At 37.8% G+C, this 19,319-nt stretch overlaps 1 long non-coding RNA gene and 1 pseudogene across 1 annotated transcript in view; both read left to right on the top strand.

Annotated features, from left to right (window-relative positions):
* Positions 1-366: 366 nt before the first annotated feature.
* Positions 367-19,319, top strand: part of LOC144291921 (uncharacterized) — an 81,739-nt gene continuing 62,786 nt past the window's right edge. Inside the window, exons 1-2 of the long non-coding RNA XR_013359469.1 lie at positions 367-648; positions 12,792-12,924. This is a non-coding gene — a long non-coding RNA (uncharacterized LOC144291921). The remainder of the gene's footprint in view (positions 649-12,791; positions 12,925-19,319) is intronic.
* LOC144291920 (mRNA turnover protein 4 homolog pseudogene) lies at positions 16,304-17,185 on the top strand (annotated as a pseudogene).

Genomic DNA, 19,319 nt, shown 5'->3' with positions numbered 1-19,319 from the left:
AATAAATTAATTTACCAGATAAGTATCTATTGAAATTTTACTATGCACTAAGCATATCTTAAGACATTTGAAATATAAGAGTCAACAACGTAGGTCCCTGCTCTTGTAGAGCTTATAATTTTATAGTAAAGAAGGATAAAGTAACCAAGTATATTCATTCATGAGCAGGTTAATTTGAGATGGTGAAAAGAACTATGAAGAAAATAAAACATAGTGGTATAATAAAAAATGGCTGGCAAAGAAATAATGTCAGCAATATGGTAGAGTAAGCCCTGGACCTTCCTCCTCCCACAAGCAACTCATGGGCACATTTTCTCTGTGATAAATCCAGAAACTAACTGAAATTTTCCTGTACTGTAGGCAAATACAAGCCAGAATCAAGCCAGTAGGAAGATTCAGGAAATGCTGTGTTCAGAGTTGCTGTCCCTGGTGCAGTACTAGGAAGAGATTCCCTAGATCTGAGCTTCTAAAGGAGGGAAAATGTTGGAGGAGGGGCAAGATGCGGAAGACTGGGTCCCCGAGTCACCTGTCCCCACCAAATTACCTAGATAACCTTGAAATCATCCTGAAAATCTACAAATGCGGCCTGAGCTTTAAAGAGAGACCAGCTGGAACGCTACAGTGAGAAGAGTTCGCGCTTCTATCAAGGTAGGAAGACGGGAAAAAAGAAATAAAGAAACAAAGGCCTCCAAGGGGGAGGGGCCCCGCGAGGAGCCGGGCTGAGGCCGGGGCGAGTGTCCCCAGGACAGGAGAGCCCCGTCCTGGAGAAGCAGAAGCTGCACCAACCTTCCCGGGCGGAAAGGGGCTCGCAGGGAGGTGGAGCAGGACCCAGGAGGGCAGGGATGCCCTCGGGCTCCCTGGGACACTAACAGACACCTGCGCCCCGGGGAGAGTGCGCCGAGCTCCCTAAGGGCTGCAGCTCCGGGGGCTCGGGGGCGGCTCCGCGGAGGGGGCTGCGGGGCGGGAGCGCGAATCCAACAGCGCAGGCCCCGGAGCCCAGGGCGCCGGGGACACAGCCCGGGATCCGGCCTCCCCCCCGGACAGGCAGAGGCCAGAGGGCCCAGGACAGCAAGGACGCTCCTGCCCCAGCTGAGCAGATCAGTGGACCCGCCCCGGAGCCTCCAGGCTCTGCAGACGGAGAGCTCTGTAGTTCCTGCCGGAGCTGAATCCAGGGCTCCAGAGCTGCCACCGTGGTTGTTCCTCCTGGGGCCTCACGGGGTAAACAACCCCCACTGAGCCCTGCACCAGGTAGGGGGCAGAGCAACTCCCCCAAGTGCTAACACCTGAAAATCAGCACAGTAGGCCCCTCCCCCAGAAGACCAGCTAGATGGACAAGTTCCAGGGGAAGTCAAGGGACTTAAAGTATACAGAATCAGAAGATACTCCCCCATGGGTTTTTGTTGTTGTTGTTGTTTTTGTTTTGTTTTTTTGTTTATTTGTTTGTTTGTTTTGCTTTTTGATTTGTTTCCTTCCCCCGCCCTTTTTTCCTTTTTTTCTTTTTCTTCCACTTTTTCTTTTTTTTCTTTTTTTCTTCCTTTTTTCTTTTTTCTTTTTCTCGCTTCCTTATTCTCTCCTCTCTTTTTCTCCTTTTCCCAATACAACTGGCTTTTGGCCACTCTGCACTGAGCAAAATGACTAGAAGGAAAACCTCACCTCAAAGGAAAGAATCAGAAACAGTCCTCTCTCCCACAGAGTTACAAAATCTGGATTGCAATTCAATGTCGGAAAGCCAATTCAGAAGCACTATTATACAGCTACTGGTGGCTCTAGAAAAAAGCATAAAGGACTCAAGAAACTTCATGACTGCAGAATTTAGAGCTAATCAGGCAGAAATTAAAAATCAATTGAATGAGATGCAATCCAAACTAGAAGTCCTAACGACGAGGGTTAACGAGGTGGAAGAACGAGTGAGTGACATAGAAGACAAGTGGATGGCAAAGAGGGAAACTGAGGAAAAAAGAGACAAACAATTAAAAGACCATGAAGACAGATTAAGGGAAATAAACGACAGCCTGAGGAAGAAAAACCTACGTTTAATTGGGGTTCCCGAGGGCGCCGAAAGGGACAGAGGGCCAGAATAGGTATTTGAACAAATCCTAGCTGAAAACTTTCCTAATCTGGGAAGGGAAACAGGCATTCAGATCCAGGAAATAGAAAGATCCCCCCCTAAAATCAATAAAAACCGTTCAACACCTCGACATTTAATAGTGAAGCTTGCAAATTACAAAGATAAAGAGAAGCTCCTTAAAGCAGCAAGAGACAAGAAATCCCTGACTTTTATGGGGAGGAGTATTAGGGTAACAGCAGACCTCTCCACAGAGACCTGGCAGGCCAGAAAGGGCTGGCAGGATATATTCAGGGTCCTAAATGAGAAGAACATGCAACCAAGAATACTTTATCCAGCAAGGCTCTCATTCAAAATGGAAGGAGAGATAAAGAGCTTCCAAGACAGGCAGCAACTAAAAGAATATGTGACCTCCAAACCAGCTCTGCAAGAAATTTTAAGGGGGACTCTTAAAATTCCCCTTTAAGAAGAAGTTCAGTGGAACAGTCCACAAAAACAAGGACTGAATAGATAACATGATGACACTAAACTCATATCTCTCAATAGTAACTCTGAATGTGAACGGGCTTAATGACCCCATCAAAAGGCGCAGGGTTTCAGACTGGATAAAAAAGCAGGACCCATCTATTTGCTGTCTACAAGAGACTCATTTTAGACAGAAGGACACCTACATCCTGAAAATAAAAGGTTGGAGAACCATTTGCCATTTAAATGGTCCTCAAAAGAAAGCAGGGGTAGCCATCCTTATATCAGGTAAACTAAAATTTACCCCAAAGACTGTAGTGAGGGATGAAGAGGGACACTATCTCATACTTAAAGGATCTATCCAACAAGAGTACTTAACAATCCTCATATATATGCCCCGAATGTGGGAGCTGCCAAATATTTAAACCAATTAATAACCAAAGTGAAGAAATACTTAGATAATAATACACTTATACTTGGTGACTTCAATGTAGCTGTTTCTACCCTCGATAGGTCTTCTAAGCACAACATCTCCAAAGAAACGAGAGCTTTAAATGATACACTGGACCAGATGGATTTCACAGTTATCTACAGAACTTTACATCCAAACTCAACTGAATACACATTCTTCTCAAGTGCACATGGAACTTTCTCCAGAATAGACCACATACTGGGTCACAAATCGGGTCTGAACCAATACCAAAAGATTGGGATCGTCCCCTGCATATTCTCAGACCATAATGCCTTGAAATTAGAACTGAATCACAACAAGAAGTTTGGAAGGACCTCAAACACGTGGAGGTTAAGGACCATCCTGCTAAAAGATGAAAGGGTCAACCAGGAAATTAAGGAAGAATTCAAAAGATTCATGGAAACTAATGAGAATGAAGGTACAACCATTCAAAATCTTTGGAATGTGGCAAAAGCAGTCCTAAGGGGGGAATACATCGCAATACAAGCATCCATTCAAAAACTGGAAAGAACTCAAATACAAAAGCCAACCTTACACATAAAGGAGCTAGAGAAAAAACAGCAGATGGACCCCACGCCCAGCAGAAGAGAGAGTTAATTAAAATTTGAGCAGAACTCAACGAAATTGAGACCAGAAGAACTGTGGAACAGATCAACAGAACCAGGAGTTGGTTCTTTGAAAGAATTAATAAGATAGATAAACCATTAGCCAGCCTTATTAAAAAGAAGAGAGGGAAGACTCAAATTAATAAAATCATTAATGAGAAAGGAGAGATCACCACCAACACCAAGGAAATACAAACGATTTTAAAAACATATTATGAACAGCTATACGCCAATAAATTAGGCAATCTAGAAGAAATGGACGCATTCCTGGAAAGCCACAAACTACCAAAACTGGAACAGGAAGAAATAGAAAGCCTGAACAGGCCAATAACCAGGGAGGAATATGAAGCAGTCATCAAAAACCTCCAAGACACAAGAGTCCAGGGCCAGATGGCTTCCCAGGGGAATTCTATCAAACGTTTAAAGAAGAAATCATACCTATACTACTAAAGCTGTTTGGAAAGATAGAAAGAGATGGAGTACTTCCAAATTCGTTCTATGAGGCCAGCATCACCTGAATTCCAAAACCAGACAAAGACCCCACCAAAAAGGAGAATTACAGACCAATATCCCTGATGAACATGGATGCAAAAATTCTCAACAAGATACTAGCCAATAGGATCCAACAACACATTAAGAAGATTATTCACCATGACCAAGTAGGATTTATCCCCGGGACACAAGGCTGGTTCAACACTCGTAAAACAATCAATGTGATTCATCAAATCAGCAAGAGAAAAACCAAGAACCATATGATCCTCTCATTAGATGCAGAGAAAGCATTTGACAAAATACAGCATCCATTCCTGATCAAAACTCTTCAGAGTGTAGGGATAGAGGGAACTTTCCTCTGCATCTTAAAAGCCATCTACAAAAAGCCCACAGCAAATACCATTCTCAATGGGGAAGCACTGGGAGCCTTTCCCCTAAGATCAGGAACAAGACAGGGTTGTCCACTCTCACCACTGCTGTTCAACATAGTACTGGAAGTCCTAGCCTCAGCAATCAGACAACAAAAAGACATTAAAGGCATTCAAATTGGCAAAGAAGAAGTCAAACTCTCCCTCTTCACAGATGACATGATACTCTACATAGAAAACCCAAAAGCCTCCACCCCAAGATTGCTAGAACTCATACAGCAATTTGGTAGTGTGGCAGGATACAAAATCAATGCCCAGAAATCAATGGCATTTCTATACACTAACAATGAGACTGAAGAAAGAGAAATTAAGGAGTCAATCCCATTTACAATTGCACCCAAAAGCATAAGATACCTAGGAATAAACCTAACCCAAGAGGTAAAGGATCTATACCCTCAAAACTATAGAACGCTTCTGAAAGAAATTGAGGAAGACACAAAGAGATGGAAAAATATTCCATGCTCATGGATTGGCAGAATTAATATTGTGAAATGTCAATGTTACCCAGGGCAATATACACGTTTAATGCAATCCCTATCAAAATACCATGGACTTTCTTCAGAGAGTTAGAACAAATTATTTTAAGATTTGTGTGCAATCAGAAAAGACCCTGAATAGCCAGGGGAATTTTAAAAAAGAAAACCATATCTGGGGGCATCACAATGCCAGATTTCGAGTTGTACTACAAAGCTGTGGTCATCAAGACAGTGTGGTACTGGCACAAAAACAGACACATAGATCAATGGAACAGAATAGAGAACCCAGAAGTGGACCCTGAACTTTGTGGTCAACTAATATTAAATAAAAGAGGAAAGACTATCCATTGGAAGAAAGACAGTCTCTTTAATAAATGGTGCTGGGAAAATTGGACATCCACATGCAGAAGAATGAAACTAGACCACTCTCTTACACCATACACAAAGATAAACTCAAAATGGATGAAAGATCTAAATGTGAGACAAGATTCCACAAAATCCTAGAGGAGAACACAGGCAACACCCTTTTGAACTCGGCCACAGTAATTTCTTGCAAGATACATCCACGAAGGCAAAAGAAACAAAAGCAAAAATGAACTATTGGGACTTCATCAAGATAAGAAGCTTTTGCACAGCAAAGGATACAGTCAACAAAACTAAAAGACAACCTACAGAATGGGAGAAGATATTTGCAAATGACCATGACCTATCAGAAAAAGGGCTAGTTTCCAAGATCTATAAAGAACTTATTAAACTCAACAGCAAAGAAACAAACAATCCAATCATGAAATGGGCAAAAGACATGAAGAGAAATCTCACAGAGGATAACATAGACATGGCCAACATGCACATGAGAAAATGCTCTGCATCACTTGCCATCAGGGAAATACAAATCAAAACCACAATGAGATACCACCTCACACCAGTGAGAATGGGGAAAATTAACAAGGCAGGAAACCACAAATGTTGGAGAGGATGCGGAGAAAAGGGAACCCTCTTACACTGTTGGTGGGAATGTGAACTGGTGCAGCCACTCTGGAAAACTGTGTGGAGGTTCCTCAAACAGTTAAAAATAGACCTGCCCTACGACCCCGCAATTGCACTGTTGGGGATTTACCCCAAAGATACAGATGCAATGAAACGCCGGGACACCTGCACCCCAATGTTTATAGCAGCAATGGCCACAATAGCTAAACTGTGGAAGGAGCCTCGGTGTCCATCGAAAGATGCGTGGATAAAGAAGATTTGGTTTATTTATACAATGGAATATTCCTCAGACATTAGAAATGACAAGTACCCACCATTTGCTTCAATGTGGATGGAACTGGAGGGTATTAGGCTGAGTGAAATAAGTCAATCGGAGAAGGACAAACATTATATGTTCTCATTCATTTGGGGAATATAAATAATAGTGAAAGGGAATTTAAGGGAAGGGAGAAGAAATGTGTGGGAAATATCAGAAAGGGAGACAGAACATAAAGACTCCTAACTCTGGGAAATGAACTAGGGGTGTAGAAGGGGAGGAGGGTAGGGGTGGGAGTGAATGGGTGACGGGCGCTGGGGGTTATTCTGTATGTTGCTAAATTGAACACCAATAAAAAATAAATTTAAAAAAAAGGAGGGAAAATGTTGGTTCATATATTCAGTACTACAACTTTACTGAGGGGGCTCCCCAAATGGCTTGCTTCTCTCTTTTAAAAATCGGAGAGTCAAAGACAATAAAGAATCAAGCAAAGATGCTCCAAAGAAAGGAACAAGATACTTCTTGAGAAATTGACCCTAGTGCAATGAAATTATATGATTTACCTGGCAGAAAATTTAAAATTCCTGTGATAAAGATGTTCACTTTAAAGCATGCAGTTTTGCTTTCAATTTCATGTGTCTTGGTTCTGAATTAGACCTGCAGATGTGTACATAGTTCAAATTTATGTATTGTACATAATCATGCTATTAAGCATTGATATTATATTGTATCATGTAATTAATATAAGCCATGTCCGGGGAGTGCAGGGAAGGTGTTCACTAAGGTCATGAGAACAATACATGGCCTAAGTGAGAATTTCCACATAAATAGAAAACATTAAAAAGTATTAAATCATGGAGCTGAATAGTAAAATTATGAAACTGAAAAATTCACTAGAGGGCTTCCACATCAGAGTACATCAAGCAGAATAAAAGAAACTGAAATCTCAAAGATGGGCAATTGGAAATATTCACTAGTTAAAACAAAAAAAGAATGAAAAAACTAAAGTATAAGACACTTATAAGACACCATCATATGGGATCCCTGGGTGGCGCAGTGGTTTGGCGCCTGCCTTTGGCCCAGGGCGCGATCCTGGAGACTCGGGATCGAATCCCACGTCGGGCTCCCTGCATGGAGCCTGCTTCTCCCTCTGCCTGTGTCTCTGCCTCTCTCTCTCTCTGTGACTATCATGAATAAATAAATAAAATCTTTAAAAAAAAAAAAAAGACACCATCATGTATATTAGTTTGGACACTGGGACTTTTAAGAAGGATGAGAGAGAGAAAGAACCAGAAAGCTTATTCAAAGAAATAATGATTGAAAACTTCCTAAATGTGGGGAGGAAAATGGATATCTAGATCCAAGAATCTCAAAAGACACCAAATAATAACATCAAATAAATCCACGCCAAGATATTATAATCAAACTATCAAATGACAAAGAGAAATGTTTGAAAGCAGCTAGAGAAAAAAAGACTTGATCCCTATAAGGGAACCCTGTCTCCATAAGACTCTCATTGGATTTTTTTCAGCAGAAACCTTCCAGGCCAGAAGGGAGAGGGATGATATTTTCAAAGTAGTAAATGAAAAAAAACTGCTAAATGAGAATGCTATAGCCAGCAAAATTGTCCTTCAAAAGTGAAGGAGAGACATAAAGATTTTCCCAGACAGACAAAAGCTGAGGGCATTTATCACCAGTAGAACTATTTTATAAGAAATGCTAAAGGGAGTTCAAATTGAAATAAAAGTACAATAAACATAAGATAGCATGAGAGAGTATGAAACTCATTGATACAGGTGAAATATACAGACAAGTATAGAATCCTATATTACTATAATGGTAGTAGGTAAATCACTTTTAATTCTACTACAATAGAAGTCAAAAGTATTAAAATAATCAAAATAAAAATATATTAAGATATACAATATGAAAAGATGTAAATTGTGATAAAGTAGGGGGGATTAAAGTAGTTTTTTTAATGTAAGTGAACTTGTGTCCAGCTTAAAAAGTTACAACTATAAAATATTTTATGTAAGCCCCAAGATAACCACACACATGAAAAAAACACAAGTTACACAAAATAAAAAGGTATCAAAGTATAACAATGCCAAAAATCAACAAAACATGAAGATAGCAAGAGAGGAAAAGACAGAAAAGGAACTACAAGAGTAATAGGAAACAATGAACAAGAAGGCAACAGTAAATCCTTTTTTATCAATAATTAAATGTAAATGGATTAGAATTCCTAATCAAAAGACATGGAGTGGCTGAAAGGAACAAATATTGTTAAAATGTCTATGCTACCCAACGCAGTCTACACATTCAGTGCAAGCCGTATCAAAATACCATCAACATTTTTCACAGAGCAGAACAAATAATCCTAAAATTTGTATGGAACCAGAAAAGACCCTGAGTAGTCAAAGTAATATTCAAAAAGAAAACTAATGCTGGACATATCACAATTCTGGACTTCAAGCTGTATTAAAAGCTGTAGTCATCAATATAGTATGGTACTGGCTCAAAAACACATAGATGAAACAGAATGTAGAACCTAGAAATAGACTCTCAACTCTATGGCAAATTAATCTTCAATAAAGCAGGAAGGAATATCCAATGGAAAAAAGATGGTCTCTTCAACAAATGGTGTTGGGAAAATTGGACAGCCACATGTAGAAGAATGAAACTGGACCACTTTCTTACACCATACACAAACTCAAAATGGATGAAAGACCTAACTGTGAGACAGGAATTCATCAAAATCCCAGAAGAGAACACAGACAACATCTTCTTTGACCTTGGCCCCAGCAACTTCTTGCTAGACACATCTTCAAAGGCAAGGGAAACAAAAGCAAAAATGAACTATTAGGACTCCATCAAGATAAAAAGTTTGTGCACAGCAAAGGAAACAATCAACAAAACTAAATGGCAACCTACAGAAAGGGAGAAGATATTTTCAAATGACATATCTGATAAAGGGCTAGTATCCAAGATCTATAAAGAACTTATCAAACTCAACACTCAAAAACAAATAATCCAGTTAAGAAATGGGCAGAAGACATGAACAGACAATAATTCCAAAGAAGACATTCAAATGGCCAACAGACACATGAAAAAATGCTGACCACACTCAGCATCAATGACATACAAATCAAAACAAAATGAACTACCACCTCACACCAGTGAGAATGACTAAAATGAACAACTCAGGAACAACAGATGTTGACAAGAATGCAGAGAAAGGGGAACCCTTTTGCACTGCTTGTGGGAATGCAAACTGGAGCAGCCACTCTGGAAAACAATATTCAGGTTCCTCAAAAAGTTAAAAATAGAACGACCCTACAAGCCAGCAATTGCGCTATCAGGTATTTATCCAAAGGATACAAACATAATGATTCTAAGGGGCACCTGTGCCCCACTGTTTATAGCAGCAATGTCCACAATAGCCAAAATATGGAAAGAGCCCAGATGTTCATCAACAGAAAAATAGATAAAGAGGAAGTGGCATATATATACAATAGAATATTACTCAGCCAACTTGCCATTTGCAATGACATGGTTGGAACTAGAGGGTATTATGCTAAGCAAAATAAGTCAGAGAAAGACAAATACCATATGATTTCATTTATATGTGGAATTTAAGAAACAAAACAGATGAACAAAGAGGAAGGGAAAGAAAAATAAAACAAGATGGAACTAGGGAGGCAAACCATAAGAGATGCTGAACTCTAGGAAACAAACTGGGTTTGCTGAACAGGAGGTAGGTGGGGGGTAAGAATAATGGGTGATCGGCATTAAGATAAATGAGTAGAACATCCAATAGAAGATCAATACAGAAACAAAAGACTTGAACAATACTATAAACCAAATGGACCTAACTGACATATACAGAAGATTCCACCAAATAGTAGCAGAATACACATTCTTCTCATGTGTATAAGTATCCCTCTATAGACTAGATCGCAAGGCCAAAACGTCTTAACAAATTTAAGATTAAAATGGTATCAAGTATTTTTTGATCATAATAGAATGAAACTAGAAGCCAATAGAAGAAGGAAAACTGGAAAATCCACAAATATATGGAAATTAAACAACACACTCTTAAATAACCAGAGTCAGAGAAGAAATCAAAAAGGAAATTAGAAAATACCTCAAGACAAAAGAAAAGGAAAACACAATATATTCAAACTTATGTGATGCAGCACATTACATGCCAACAAACTAGGTAGCTTAGAAGAAATTGATAATTACTGGATACACGATCTGCCAACATTTCTCAAGAAGTAGAAAACCTGGACAGACCTATCACTACTACAGAGATTGGATCGGTAATAAAAAAAATTCTAAAGAAAAACCCAGGACAAGATGACTTCACTGGTAATTTCTACCAAACATTTAAAGAATTTTCTTTTTTAAACTCTTCCCCCAAATTCAAAAGAGCAGAACACTTCCAAAATCATTTTATGAGCTAGAATTACCCTGATACCAAAGCCAAAGAAAGATAGCACCAGAAAAGAAAAATTAATCCTAATGTTCCAGGTGAACATATATGAACTAATTCTCTTTTTTAAAAGATTAATTTAGAGAGAGAAAGAGAGCACATGCCCATGGTGGGGAAGAGCAGAAGGAGAATGAGGGAGAGAATCTCAAGCAGACTCTCCACTGAGCATGGAGCTGAGCCAAAATCAAGCATCAAATGCTTAACTGACTGAGCCACCCAGGTACCCCTAAATGCAATAATTCTCATCAAAATACTAGCAAACTGAATCCCACAGTATATTAGAAGGATCATACACCATAACCAAGTGGGATTTATCCTGAGATTCAAGGAAGGTTCAACATATGAAAATCAATTAATACAGTATACCACATTAGAAAAATAAAGGATTAAAATCACATGGCCATCTCAATATATGCAGAAAAAGCATTTGACAAAATTCAATAATTTTTCATGGTAAAAACTCTCAACAAACTAGGAATAGAGAAAATTATCTCAACAAAATAAAGGACATACGTGAAAATCCCTTGAGTATCATCACATTCAACATTAAAAACCCGAAAGCTTTTCCTCTAAGATCAGGAAAAGTCAAGGATGCCCATTTTCATCTCTTCTATTTAACATACTACTGCAAGTCCCAGCTACAATAGTTGGGCAAGAAAAAGAAAATCACCCAAATCAGAAAGGAAGAAGTAAAATTTTGTTTGCAAGTGAAATGATCTTATATGTAGTATACCATAAAGAGGCCACTAAAATATGTTAGAATTAATAAATGAATTCAGTAAAGTTACAGGATAAAAATAAATACACAAAAAACAGCTGTTTTCTGTATACTAGCAACAAACTATCTTAAAAATAAATTAGGAAAAAAAATAAATTAGGAAAATAATCCCATTTACAATAGAACCAAGAAGAATAAAAGACTTAAATATAAGAACTAAAACTTTAAAATTTCTAAAACAATCTATAGGGGGAATGCTTCATAACACTGATCTTGGCAATGATTTCCTGAATATGACATTGAACACAAAGGAAACAAAACCAAAAATGAACAAGGTGGGCTACATCAAACTAAAAGTGTCCATATAGCAAAAGAAACAACCAACAGATGAAAAAGATCATGTAGAATGGGGGAAAAATTGTAAATTACATATTCAATAATGGATTAATCTCCAAAATATATAAGGAACTTCTATAACTCAGAAAAAAAATCAATAATTCAAATAATGGGCTAAGGACTCAAATAGAGATTTCTCCAAAAAAGATGGACAAATGGCCAACACATGTATTATAAGATATTCAAAACCACTAACCATTAGGAAAATGTAATCAAAACCACAATGGAATATCACTTCATACTGTCAGGATGGTTATTTAAAAAAGAAGAAGAAGAAGAATGTATTGGTAAGGATGTAAAAAAATTAGAACACTTGCACACTATTGGTATGGAACACAGTACCTAGGTTCCTCAAAAAATTAAAATGGAACTACAATATGATCTAATAATTCTACTTCTGGGTATTATCCAGAAGAATTGAAATCAGAATTTTGAAGCAATATTAGCATTCCATGTTCATTACAGTGCTGTTCACAATAGATAGGATGTGGAAATGACCTAAACGTCCATTGACAGGTGAAAATACAGAATTTGTAGTATGCACATGCACTGGAATATGATTCAGCCTTTATAAAAAAAGGAAATTCTATCATATGTGACAACATGGATGAATTTGAGAATATTATACTAAGTGAAATAAGTCAATCACAAAGACAAATGACGCATGATTCAACTTATATAAGGTATCTAAAATAGTCAAATTTATAGTCAAATTTATAGAATCAGAGTGGTGGCTTCCAGGGGTTAAAGGAGAAAGGGAAATGGAAGATAGTAATCAAGGGACATCAAGTTTCAGTTAAGATGAATAAATTCTAGAGATCTGCTATACAACATTGTACCTACAATCAACAGTAATGTGTTATATACTAAAAACCTTGTTAAGAGAGTAGATTGCATGTTGTGTTATTTTCACAAAACAATTTTTTTTTTCAGAGATTGGCTGGCTAGAGAAAATAAGCACGTGTAAGAAAGTCAAAGAAAGGACTCCCTGCAGAGCTCTTTGAGCTGAACAAGATCTGAAGGAGAAGAGCCAGCAAAGTGAATGTCTAGAAACAGAACATTCAAGGTAAATACCTAAAGATACGAAAAGATTTCAACATGTTTGAATATTTGAAAAAAAGAAAAAGATAAAAGACCAGTATGTCATTTTCACTGAATATCACCTGAATTATCCAGGATCACTGTGATCAAGAAGACTGATAGATAAGTCAGAGTGATAAGTGGGAGCTGAATTGTGGAGAGCCTCCTGTTCTACAACAGTGTAAAGCTACTGAAATTATTTTCACAGAAAGAGCTACAGAATCGGATTTACATTTTAAAAGACTATTCTGGCAGCTATAAGAGAGAGATAATATGTGTGCAAGTGTGTGTAGGGATGTGGGTGGATAGGCAGGCAGCATCTACTAGGAGTGAAGCAGGGTGAGCTGTTAAGAGCTACTGCAGCAGACCAGATTATACTGTCATAAACAGCCTTTGTGCAAAAGGTGTGGAGAAGTAATGTAGTCAGGATATATTTTTGGATTTAGAACACATAGAATAGGTAGATGGAGTACGTGATAAATTAGTTGCCACAAATTTCTTTTATCCCAGTATACATGTCCCCTTGCAAGGTGAATTTCTTTTCCTCCCATTTAGAAATGGAATATATTCACGTCCTTAAATCTGGGCTGATTTATGACTTGATTTAACCAATAAGATGGAGAGAAAGTAACTTTATGTAAAGTTCAAACTAGGCCTTAGACATTGCAGATACCAGTTTTGTTCACTTGAACTAATGCCATGAGATCCCACATAAAAAAGTATACTTAGCTTATAATTAAGTGAGGAGTCATATGGAAAAGAGATAAAGCACTACATATGACAGCCAGAATCGACTTCCAGACATGTAAATTAAGCCATGTTGGTCCTTGCAGTTCAGCCAACTTGTCAGCTGAATTCACCACATAAGTGAACTCAGATGAAACTAGCAAGAGAAACTCCCAAATATAATACTGAAAGTCTTAGTCATAGCAATCAGATAAGAAAAAGGAATAAAATATATCCAAATTGGTAAGGAAGACATAAAATTTTCACTATTTGTGGATGACATCACAAAATATAGAAAACCCTAAAAAACCCACCCCTCCCCCCAAAAAACGGTAACTGATAAATTCACTAAGATCGCAGGATACAAAATCATTATACAGAAATCCATTGCATTTCTATACATTAATAATGAAGCAGCAGAAAGAAAAATTAAGAAAACAATCTCATTTATTATTGCACCAAAAATAATAATATAACTAAGAATAACCTTAACCAAATAGGTGAAAGATCTGCACTCTCAAAATTGATGAAAGAAATGACACAAACAAATGGAAAGATATCCCATGATCATATATTGGAAGAATAAATGTTGCTAAAATGTCCTTACTACCAAAACCATTTACACATTGACTGCAGTCCCATCACAATACCAACATTTTTCACAGAACTAGAACAAACAATCCTAAAATTTGTATGGAACCATAAATGATGCTGAATAGCAAAAGCAATGTTGAAAAAGAAAAAGCTAGAGGTATCACAATCCCAGATTTCAAGATATACTTAGAAGGCCATAGTAATCAAAACAGTATGGTACTAGTACAGAAACATATCAATCAAAGGAATCAAATAGAAAGCCCAGAAATAAACTCACAATTATATGGTCAATTAATCTTCAACAGAAGAGGCAAGAATATGCAATGGGAAGGTCTCTTCAACAAACGGTTTTTGGAGCAACTGGACAGCTACATGCAAAAGAATAAACCTAGACCACTAACTTACACCATACACCATAAAGAACTCAAAATAGATTAAGAACCTAAATGTGAGACATGAAACCATAAAAATCCTAGAAGAGTGCATAGGCAATACTTTCTCTGACATCAGCTGTAACATCTTTCTAGATATCTCTCCTGAAGCAAGGGAAATAAAAGCAAAAATAAAATAGCAGAACTATATCAAAATAAAAGACTTCCGCATAGCAGAGGAAACCACCAGAGAAACTAAAACACAAACGACTGAATAGGAGAAGATATTTGTAAATTATATATTAATAAGGAGTTGGTATCCAAATATATAAAAAACTTATATAACTCAACACCAAAAAACCCAAATAATCCAAATAAAAATGGGCAGAAGACATGGACAGCTATTTCTTCAAAGAAGACTGTACACAGATGGCCAACAAATACATGAAAAGATGCTCATCATCACTATTTAGTAGAGGAATATAAGTGAAAACCACAATGAGATATCAATCACATCTGTCAGAATAGCTAAAATCAAACAAAGAAACAAGCGTTAGCAAGGATATGATGAAAAAGAATCCTCCTGCACTGTTGGTGGGAATGCAAACTGGTGTAGCTGCTATGGAAAACAGTATGGAGGTTCCTCAAAACATTTAAAATAAAATTACCATATGATCCAGTAATTGCACTACTAAGTATTTTCCCAAAGAATACAAATACATTAATTCAAAATGATAATGCATCTCTACGTTTATTGAAGCATTTACAATAGCAAATTATGGAAGCAACCCAAGTGTTTATCAATAGATTAATGGATAAAGAAGAAGTGGTATATGTATATACAATGGAATTTTATTTAGTCATAAAAATGAATGAAATCTTGCCATTTGCAACAACATGGATGGATCTGGGAATATAATGCAAAATGAAATAAGCCAGTCAGAGAAAGACAAATACCACATGATTTCATTCATATGTGGAATTTAAGAACTGAAACAAACAAAGAGGGAAAAATAGACAAACCATAAAACAGACTTAACTACAGAGAGCAAATGGATGGTTACCAGAGGGGAGCTACATAAGAGGATGGGTGAAATAGGTAAAGGGATTAAGATTCATTTATCTTGATGAGCACTGAGTAATATATGGAATGGGTGAATCACTATATTGTATACCTAAAATTAATGTAGCACTGTATATTAACTATACTGGAATTAAAATTTTAAAAACAAAAAAGAAACTTTCAGCTAACCCATAGAATTGTGAGAAATAATAAATTTCTTCTTTAAAGCCACTGTATTTGGCGTAGTTTGTTACATAGTGGCATGTAGCTGAAACAGATGATATCTGGAGTGGGAGAAACAGAATTATGGATAGGTTTTAAATGCTTGGCTTCAACATAGTTAAAAAACAGAGGTGCACTGAGTTGGAGAATACTGAGAAGGGATGAATTTAGCGGTGAAAAAATTACAAGTCTTTTTTTCACCTATGTTGAATTTGGAAATGTCTATTAGCCATGCATTTGAAGTGGAGAAGCCAACAATGGGTAATTTTGAAATCCATCAACATATAAATAGCCTTTAAAAATATAGGAATAGATAAGACCCGCTTAAGACTAGAATATAGATAGTGAAGAGTACAACTTGGACTCTAAAATATTCTAACTTGGCCGCCTGCCGCCTGCCGCCGCACGTGCCTGCAGCGCGATGCCCAAATCCAAGCGCGACAAGAAAGTTTCCTTAACCAAAACTGCCAAGAAAGGCTTAGAACTGAAACAGAACCTGATAGAAGAGCTTCGGAAATGTGTGGACACATACAAGTACCTTTTCATCTTCTCCGTGGCCAACATGAGGAACAGCAAGCTGAAGGACATCTGGAACGCCTGGAAGCACAGCCGGATGTTCTTTGGCAAAAACAAGGTGATGATGGTGGCCTTGGGTCGAAGCCCAGCTGACGAGTACAAAGACAACCTGCATCAGGTCAGCAAGAAGTTGAAGGGTGAGGTCGGCCTGCTTTTCACCAACCGCACCAAGGAGGAAGTGAATGAGTGGTTTACAAAATACACGGAAATGGACTTCGCTCGAGCAGGAAACAAAGCAACTTTCACCGTGACCCTGGACCCAGGGCCCCTGGAGCAGTTCCCCCACTCCATGGAGCCACAGCTGAGGCAGCTGGGCCTGCCCACTGCCCTCAAGAGAGGTGTGGTGACTCTGCTGTCCGACCACGAGGTGTGCAAGGAGGGTGATGTGCTGACCCCAGAGCAGGCCCGCGTGCTGAAGCTTTTCGGGTATGAGATGGCTGAATTCAAAGTTACCATCAGATACATGTGGGATGCACAGTCTGGAAGGTTCCAGCAGATGGGAGAGGACTTGCCCGAGAGTGCCTCGGAGTCTGCGGAGGAAGAATCCGAAGGGGAGGACGATGGCTGACAGGCCCTGGACCAGGACTGAGGGGCGCCACCCACTGGGCAAACAGCAGGGAGGGCGAGGGACGGACTGCTTTCTGTAAGGAATAAAGCTGTCTGCAGGGTGGCTCCCGTGGACAGCAAAGAGAGAACTTTTCCTAGGAAAAATAAATAAATAAATAAATAAATAAATAAATAAATAAATAAATAAATAAATAAATAAATAAAATAAAATATTCTAACTTTTGAAGTTTAAACAGACAAGGAAGAAATAAAAAGAACAACAAAGACAGAAAAGCATCATCTAGTGAGGTGAGAGAAAAATCCAGAAGGGAGAATATAGTCCCATGGAAGCCAAAAGAAGAGAGTGTTTCCAGATGAGCATGATTAAATGATATTAGGAGGCAGCTAAGTGACCACAGGGTGTGTCAACATGGCAGCCATGGGAAGCCATGAGCATCCTCAATGGAGTGTAGACTGCCCTACAGACTACCCTTTTTAGAAGTATTGCCATGCTTCTTAGGAGAAGAGAAATGCTGCAGGAGCTGGAAAAATCCAGGAAGCCTTAAGTCAAGGTGGTATGTTTTGCTTGCTTTGTTTTACTTTGTTTTCTTTTTAAACCCTCCTTACGTCTCATCATCATGTCATGGAATCATGAAGCTGGAAAGTATCACACTTTCCTGTTATCCTCCTCAATTTACAGATTAGAAAGCTAAAGAAACAGAGAAGGTAATTACCCTGTCTATAATCACACAATAAGTGATTGGCTGAATTGTAACTGACTACAGATTTTTTTTTTGTTTGAATATGAACTGGATAGTAGACAATATCATGAAACTACTATTAATTTAAGTACAGCAATAGAATGGTGGTTATTTAGGAGAATGGGTTGTCCTTTTCAAAAAAAAATTTAATGAATTTATATTCCCACTTCCACCCCCTGCCTACTGCAAGGACAAATCTGTCCTCTGTATCTATAAGCTTGGTTTTCTGATTGGTTTGTTTTTAGATCCTCCATATGAGAGAAATCATGTGATATTGATCTTTCTCTGTTTGACTTATTTCACTTGGCATAATGCCCTCAAGGTCCACCTATGTTGTTGTAAATGGTAAAATTTCATTCACTTTGATGGTATTCATATGTGTATGTATCACACCTTCTCTAGCCATTCATTTATCAATGGACATAGATTGTTTCCATATCTTGGCTATTATAGATAATTCTGCAATGTCAAGTTAGTGTTTTCATTTTCTTTGGACAAATACACAAAAGTAGAATTATCGGATCATATTATAATTTTTTGAGGAGCCTCCATACTGTTTCCCATAGTGGCTGCACCAGTTTACATTCTTACCATATGTGAGGATCCCCTTTTCTCCACATCCTCACTAGCATGTGTTGTCTATTTAATAATAGCCATTCTAACAGGTGCAAGGTGATATCTTATTGTGGTTTTGATTTGCATTTCCCTGATGATTAATGATGGTGAGAATATTACCATGTACCTGTTGGCCATCTACATATCCTCTTTGGGAAAATTTCTATTCAAATCCTCTGTCCATTTTTTAACCAGATTTTTGTTGCTGTTGCTATCGAGCTGTATGGGTTTTTTTAAATAAATTTTGAATCTAGTCCCTTACTAGATATATGATTCACTAATATTTTCTCCCATTCAGTAAGTAGTCTTTTCATTCTGTTGATTTTTTTCTTCTGTGCAGAAGCTTTCAGTATGATAGTCCCACTTATTTTGTTTGTATTGCTTTTGCTTAGTGTCAGATTAAAAAAAAAATCATTGCCACAACCTATGTCAAAGTTCTTACTGCCTACGTTTTCTTTTAGAAGTCTTATGGTTCTTTGTCTTACATTCAAGTTGTTAATCCATTTTGTGTCAATTTTTTTGTGTATGATTTAAGGTAGTAGTGATCAAGTTTCATTCTTTTACATGTAGCTGTTCAGTTTTCCCAATATCACTTATTGAACAGACCATCATTTCCCCATTGTATATTCTTGGATCTTTTGTTGTAAATTAATTAGTTTTGTATTATGGGTTTATATCTGGGGTCGCTATCTTGTTTCATTGATCCTTGTATCTGTTTTATGTCTTTTATGTTTTTATAGTCAACAGTCTTTCCCCCCATGTTAATCTGTTTTATTTCTTAAATCTCACATATGAGTGAAATCATACAGTATTTGTCTTTCTCTAACTTATTATGCTTAGCATAATACTCTCTAGCTCCATTCACATCATTGCAAATGTCAAGATTTCATTCTTTTTATGGCTGAGT

This window comes from Canis aureus, chromosome 20 (genome assembly GCF_053574225.1).
Source record: "Canis aureus isolate CA01 chromosome 20, VMU_Caureus_v.1.0, whole genome shotgun sequence".
NCBI classification, from domain to species: domain Eukaryota; kingdom Metazoa; phylum Chordata; class Mammalia; order Carnivora; family Canidae; genus Canis; species Canis aureus.
The sequence above is the reverse complement of the archived record's forward strand: the minus strand, read 5'-3'. Positions and strand labels throughout refer to the sequence as shown.